This window comes from Oncorhynchus kisutch, linkage group LG17, assembly GCF_002021735.2.
Source record: "Oncorhynchus kisutch isolate 150728-3 linkage group LG17, Okis_V2, whole genome shotgun sequence".
In the NCBI taxonomy this organism is placed as follows: Eukaryota; Metazoa; Chordata; class Actinopteri; order Salmoniformes; family Salmonidae; genus Oncorhynchus; species Oncorhynchus kisutch.
This window is the reverse complement of record NC_034190.2, coordinates 76,441,391-76,449,042: the sequence shown is the minus strand read 5'-3', so window position 1 is coordinate 76,449,042 and position 7,652 is coordinate 76,441,391. Positions and strand designations below refer to the sequence as shown.

The window sequence follows — 7,652 nt, the reverse complement described above, 5'->3', positions numbered from 1 at the left end:
CAGTACAGTATTCTACACACTCACTTTACTGACAGTACAGTAGCCTACACACTCACTTTACTGACAGTATAGTAGGCTACACTCTCACTTTACTGACAGTACAGTAGCCTACACACTCGTACAGTAGCCTACACACTCACTTTACTGACAGTAGAGTAGCCTACACACTCACTTTACTGACAGTACAGTAGCCTACACACTCACTTTACTGACAGTATAGTAGCCTACACACTCACTTTACTGACAGTACAGTAGTCTACACACTCACTTTACTGACAGTATAGTAGCCTACACACTCACTTTACTGACAGTACAGTAGCCTACACACTCACTTTACTGACAGTACAGTAGTCTACACACTCACTTTACTGACAGTACAGTAGCCTACACTCTCACTTTACTGACAGTACAGTAGCCTACACACTCACTTTACTGACAGTACAGTAGCCTACACACTCACTTTATTGACAGTACAGTATCCTACACACTCACTTTACTGACAGTACAGTAGCCTACACACTCACTTTACTGACAGTACAGTAGCCTACACACTCACTTTACTGACAGTACAGTAGCCTACACACTCACTTTACTGACAGTATAGTAGCCTACACTCTCACTTTACTGACAGTACAGTAGCCTACACACTCGTACAGTAGCCTACACACTCACTTTACTGACAGTACAGTAGCCTACACACTCACTTTACTGACAGTACAGTAGCCTACACACTCACTTTACTGATAGCTGAAGCTGCAATTTCACACTCTTCCATGGCTGTTATCTACAAATACATTTGGGGACTGTGATTTTAAATTACAATGAATACATCATGATAGCTAGCTAATAGGAAGTTAGTTAGCTGATGATATTTAATTAACTTAGCCAAGGGGCCTCCTGAGTGGCGCAGCGGTCTAAGGCACTGCATCCTGAGTGGCACAGCGGTCTAAGGCACTGCATCCTGAGTGGCACAGCGGTCTAAGACACGGCATCCTGAGTGACACAGCGGTCTAAGGCACTGCATCCTGAGTGGCACAGCGGTCTAAGGCACTGCATCCTGAGTGGCACAGCGGTCTAAGACACTGCATCCTGAGTGGCACAGCGGTCTAAGGCACTGCATCCTGAGTGGCACAGCGGTCTAAGGCACTGCATCCTGAGTGGCACAGCGGTCTAAGACACTGCATCCTGAGTGGCACAGCGGTCTAAGGCACTGCATCCTGAGTGGCACAGCGGTCTAAGACACTGCATCCTGAGTGGCACAGCGGTCTAAGACACTGCATCCTGAGTGGCACAGCGGTCTAAGGCACTGCATCCTGAGTGGCGCAGCGGTCTAAGGCACTGCATCCTGAGTGGCGCAGCGGTCTAAGGCACTGCATCCCGAGTGGCGCAGCGGTCTAAGGCACTGCATCCTGAGTGGCGCAGCGGTCTAAGGCCCTGCATCCTGAGTGGCGCAGCGGTCTAAGGCACTGCAACCTGAGTGGCACAGCGGTCTAAGGCACTGCATCCTGAGTGGCGCATCGGTCTAAGGCCCTGCATCCTGAGTGGCGCAGCGGTCTAAGGCACTGCATCCTGAGTGGCGCAGCAGTTTTGTAACATTTGAAAAATGTATTTACTTACTTGAATAGGTTCTCCCACTGCCTCCGTTTTTTAGGGTCCTTTTGGTATTTTTTATATTTTATTAGGATCCCTATTAGATGTTGCAGAAGCCTTTTTTAAAGGCTTTTTTAAAGGCACACTTAGCCTACATATCAATACCTACACACAAACTATCTAGGTCAAATATGGGAGAGGCGTTGTGCCGCGAGGTGTTGCTTTATCTGTTTTGGAAACCAGGTTTGCTATTAATTTGAGCAATATGATGGAATGGAGTTCCATGCAATAATGGCTCTATATAATACTGCACGCTTTCTTGTACTTGTTCTGGATATGGGAACTGTGAAAAGACCCCTGGTGGCATGTCTGGTGGAGTATGTCAGAGCCCCGTGTAAGTTGATTATGCAAACAATTTGGGATTTTCAACACATTAATGTTTCTTACAAAATAATGGGCAATCTTCACTATTTTCAGTGGTAGTATATAACACACAGCATCTGTTCTACGGGCGTGTGGGGGGAGAGTTCTTGAAATTGATCATCCAATAAAAATCTTGCGGCTGGGAGCCAGCGGTCCATTCAAACTGTTTTTTTCAATCGGCAACAACGTGATTTTGGAGGTATGGCAATGTGAGACTAGGTGTGTAGTTATCTACCTACAGTACACAGGTGTGTTCGGGTAGTGCCAGGTGGGTGTGTAGTTATCTACCTACAGTACACAGGTGTGTTCGGGTAGTGCCAGGTGGGGTGTGTAGTTATCTACCTACAGTACACAGGTGTGTTCGGGTAGTGCCAGGTGGGGTGTGTAGTTACCTACCTACAGTACACAGGTGTGTTTGGGTAGTGCCAGGTGGGGTGTGTAGTTATTTACCTACAGTACACAGGTGTGTTCGGGTAGTGCCAGGTGGGGTGTGTAGTTACCTACCTACAGTACACAGGTGTGTTCGGGTAGTGCCAGGTGGGGTGTGTAGTTACCTACCTACAGTACACAGGTGTGTTTGGGTAGTGCCAGGTGGGGTGTGTAGGTACCTACCTACAGTACACAGGTGTGTTCGGGTAGTGTCAGGTGGGGTGTGTAGTTACCTACCTACAGTACACAGGTGTGTTCGGGTAGTGCCAGGTGGGGTGTGTAGTTGACTTAACTGAGTCAGCCTATAGTTATTCATAGATTGTGGTATTCAGGTATTCATGGTGAACAGGCAGGCCACAACAGGAAACCCCATATTGCTTACCACAGGTTGTACATGTTTAGTAACAATGTTGTGAACAAAGGGGGGATTAAGTAATGAGACAGTGTGAAAACAACAAACTAATAATAAGGAGTAAACACCATAAACAGTATTGTATATGTACACACTCTCTCTCTCTCTCTCTCTCTCTCTCTCTCTCTCTCTCTCTCTCCATCTCTGTCTCTCTCTCTCTCTCTGTCTCTCTCTCCAACAACAACAGCATCAACAACAGCATCAACTACCATATAGGTTGCAAACAGTATAGTATATCTAGCCTATTGCAAGGGTCTCTCTCTCTCTCTCTCTCTCCATCTCTGTCTCTCTGTCTCTCTGTCTCTCTCTCCAACAACAACAGCATCAACAACAACAACAACATCAACTACTGTATAGGTTGCATACAGTATAGTATATCTAGCCTATTGCAATGGGTCTCTCTCTCTCTCTCTCTCTCTCTCTCTCTCAAAATTCAATCCAAAGGGCTTTATTGGCATAGGAAACATATGTTTACATTTCCATCGCAAGTGAGATAAATCATAAACCAAAGTGAAATAAACAATAAAAAATTAACAGTGAACATTACAATCACAAAAGTTTAAAAGGAATAGAGACATTTCAAATGTCATATTATGGCTATGCACAGTATAAGTCTATGTACAGCCTCTCTCTCTCTGATATAGTTCATTGGTATGTATAAAAACATTGGCTCCCCTCCCCTCTGGATGTTAGCTCCTCCTCCCATCCTAGAGGACAGCTAGTTTGACCCAGGAGGAGGGGAAAATGGGAGGAGGAGAGGGAGGGAGAGTGAAGGAGGGATGGTAATAGCAGACGGAGCTTAAATTCAGTCCAGTCAGTGAGTAGTCTCTCAGAGGTAGCAGAGGAGAGAGAGACACACACGGAGCCTGGCAACTAATGGATTACTCTCAGACTGTTGTGAACTACACAGCAGCCAAATGCCATTAACCACAAGGCAAATTCAGTACTGACATATTGACACACATTTAACTACAGCCTATAACACCCTACAAGCTCTGAACACATTTAGATCACATAACATTTGAGACAGACAGTTCTAACACTGGTCTCTTGATCTACATTAGTGTAAACAGACAAACTGATTCAATGATCCCTCACACAAACACAGAGACAATGGACATGCATGGACTTCAATGTTGAATCAAAGGGACAAAGATGTGAATTGTGGTGAGGATTTGGACACCTTTGTGAAACATCACTGAAGAGGATCACAAGCAAAAGTAAGTACAGTCCCTCACCTTTTAACTCACCTCAGCGTTTAGCTACCTTTCACTTTGTCTAGCAACGGAATCTTTCAGATGTTACCGCAGCTGTCTGTTTGTCTGAGCACGGAAGTGTTTGTGTGTGTGTGTGTGTGTGTGTGTGTGTGTGTGTGTGTGTGTGTGTGTGTGTGTGTGTGTGTGTGTGTGTGTGTGTGGGTGTCATTAACAGACTTTGCATACTGACAGACATGATGAGAGACATAGCCTCGACATTCAGATGTGTGTCTCTCGAAGATAAACAGAGTCATGCTATGTAAATGTCGCCAGCGTTATGTCAACACACCTGATATACTTATCTCAGTTAATTCATTCCTTGTATAACTGTCCCATCCAAGGTGTGTGTGTGTATTGATTCCTATGGGAGGTCCTGAAATATGACTGTGTATAGATCAGCTAAATCATCAGTGTGATCCATTTTGATGTTGATGGAAAATGAGTCTCTCCTTTTGTGACAAGGACATAAAGGCCAACACGCTATGTGCTCCGTATATTACCTTAGTCTATTGACGCACCCATGCGTCAATCTAAGTAACATAATAAAGAAGCTAGAGATAATTTTTTGTTGCATGGGCTGTGTCTGAATCCGCCACATCCACCGCCTATGTCAGCCTTCCACATCTGTGGTGGAAGGTGGCCAATCTACAGCGGTGTTTGTCAGACCTTAAGACATCCCAAAAAATCTTCTCACAAAAACGCCTGTATTGTCCGAACGGTTGGCCTAAAAACGAACATTGTTTTCAAACAGACTTTTAGTTAAGTACAGAAAGGCCAGCACACTACATGCTCTGTGTATCACATTTGATGACATTGTTTGACCTGATGATACTCTGGATTGAAACGTTGTCATTAAGGAGGTTAAAAGTGGTACAAGATGATATTTTTTACCTTTATTTAACTAGGTAAGTCAATTAAGAACCAATTCTTATTTACTATGACAGCCCAAGAACAGTGGGTTCAGGGGCAGAATGACAGATTTTTACCTTGTCAGGGATTTGATCTAGCAACAAGTCTATAAGTTACTAGGCCAACACTCTAACCACTAGGCTACCTGCCGCCGCAGCTATAAGGTGCTATGAGGTGGTATAAGGTGCTATAAGGTGGTATAAGGTGCTATAAGGTGGTATGAGGTGGGATAAGGTGGTATGAGGTGCTATACAGTGGTATAAGGTTGTATAATGTGATATTAGGTGGTATGAGGTGCTACGAGCACTTTCTGTACAGCACAGTTTCGGCGTAGTGAGCGGGTATGGGAGACTGCTCACCGGCATCTGCAGGAAGCCTCTAATACCCAGAGCGCTTTTCCGACAGACGCCGCCAACCTACGCCACTCTTTCACCCCGGACAGCTTGTGTGGCTCTTTACTAGAGGCATCCGGCTCCGCCTCCCCTGCAAAAAGTTCTGTCCTCCCGTCATTGGTCTCTTCAAGATAACACATCACATCAACCCTGTCACGTATCGCCTCCAGTTACCCCATCAGTATAAAATCTCCTCGTCCTTCCATGTGTCTCTATTGAAACCGGCCACCTCCAGTCCTCTTCACCCTCCAGTCCTCTTCATCCTCCAGTCCTCTTCATCCTCCAGTCCTCTTCACCCTCCAGTCCTCTTCATCCTCCAGTCCTCTTCATCCTCCAGTCCTCTTCATCCTCCAGTCCTCTTCATCCTCCAGTCTCAACCCACAGTGTGCCCCCACTGGTGGACGTTGGAGGGGAACCTGCCTACGCCATTCAGGCCATCCTTGATTCCAAAGGCCTGAGAGACCGCATCCACTATCTGGTGGACTGGGAAGGATACGGGCCTGAAGACCGGTCCTGGGTCCCTGACTAGGACATCCTCGACCCAGAGATGATTCAGGCATTCCACCGTAACCGTCTGGACGTCCCGCTCCCCGACCTCGGGATCGACCCCGAAACTGATCAACGCAGAATGTCGGGTCAGTCCACGACCTTGTCGAACCAGCCTGTCGGACCTCGCCCCCATGGTAGGCGGCTGCCTCTGCTTCCCAGCCCGCCTGCTCCACACTCCAGTGGTCGACGGGGGGGGGGGGGGGGTATTGTAAGGTTCTGTATTTAATTTCTTAGTCAACCTTGTGTTCTGTTCATTGTGTTCTTGAACATAGCCCTGTTCATTGATTTCACCTGTGTTAGTTACTCACCTGATCTCATCAGCTCCTTATTTAGTTGAGTTCATTCTGTTTGTGCCTTTATGAGGTACTGTTCGTTTCGACTCTACTAAGCCTTTTCCTAGCTCGTTCGTGAGGACCAGTTATAGCCTTCAGTCCTAGTTTTGTTTCACCTGCCTGTTTGCCTACCTGTGTATGACAATTGCCTGCCTGTGACCACGATTCCTGCCTTCTGCGAAGGTGAAATAAACACCTGCCACGCTCTGCGCATTACAATGTCACATCCGGCTGTGACTGGGAGTCCCATAGGGCTGCGCACAATTGGCCCAGCATCGTCCGGGTTTGGCCGGGGTAGGCTGTCATTGTAAATAAGAATTTGTTCTTAATAACTAACTTGCCTAGTTAAATAAAGGTTAAATAAAAAATATAAAAACTAAGGTGGTATGAAGAGTATATAGTGTGTGGACCTTTCTGTTCTTTTCATGTACACCCTAATCCCAGTTTTGAGATTTTTGTAGGATTTGGTTATCACTCCAACCATTTCTCCCTACTGCCTTCCCCCTGCTGTAGGGACACTCAGAGAAAGGGCAGGACACGCGTGAGTAGGATGACCATGCACTGACAGAAAGGTGAGAGCCAAGAGAGGCAGGGAGAAGATATAGACTCACCTTGGTGTGAGGACTCACCTTGGTGTGTGGACTCACCTTGGTGTGTGTGTTTTATGTGTGTGTGTGTGTGTGTGTGTGTGTGTTCGTGTGTGTTCGTGTGTGTGTGTTCTGCCACACTAACCAAACTCTTTTAATGTTGATTAATACATTTATGAACCCCGATAATTATCCAGATATACACTCATAAAGTATTAATAATAGACAGACGGAGACAAAATCTAAAATGCCTTTGATGGCTTTTCATATCGTTTCATATCGTTCATCTAATAAGGAAAAATCTTCAATCATTACATTTTATATTTATGTTGATGACCAGCCTTAGAAATGGATGCTTGTTATTAAGTAAGAAGGTAGTAAATTCTTTAGTAAGTCATTCTTTGTGTCAAACACCCAGATGATTCCTCTCATTTCCTTCTTGGCACACTCTACGGTATTGGTATGCATATTTTAATCAGAGGAAAAGACAGATGTTCGAATTGCTTTCTTGTTTGTGTATACTGAGCTTCCATCAGGAAAACGAATGATCGTTTAGTATCAAAGGGTGTTTCTTGTTCTGATGATTCAGTTATACTGAACAAAAATATAAACACAGCATGCACCAATTTCAACGATTTTACTGAGTTACAGTTCATATAAGGAAATATAAGGAAATTCTTAAAACGACGTTGGTAGAGAAATTAACATTCTATTCTCTGGCAACAGCTCTGGTGGACATTTCTGCAGTCAGCATGCTTGTTGCACGCTCCTTC

At 45.2% G+C, this 7,652-nt stretch overlaps 1 protein-coding gene across 1 annotated transcript in view; it reads left to right on the top strand.

Annotated features, from left to right (window-relative positions):
- The first annotated feature begins 3,684 nt into the window (after positions 1–3,684).
- LOC109908323 (vasopressin V2 receptor) overlaps positions 3,685–7,652 on the top strand; it is a 49,133-nt gene continuing 45,165 nt past the window's right edge. Inside the window, exon 1 of the mRNA XM_031794650.1 lies at positions 3,685–4,074. The gene's annotated coding sequence lies outside the window, so the exon portion shown is untranslated. The remainder of the gene's footprint in view (positions 4,075–7,652) is intronic.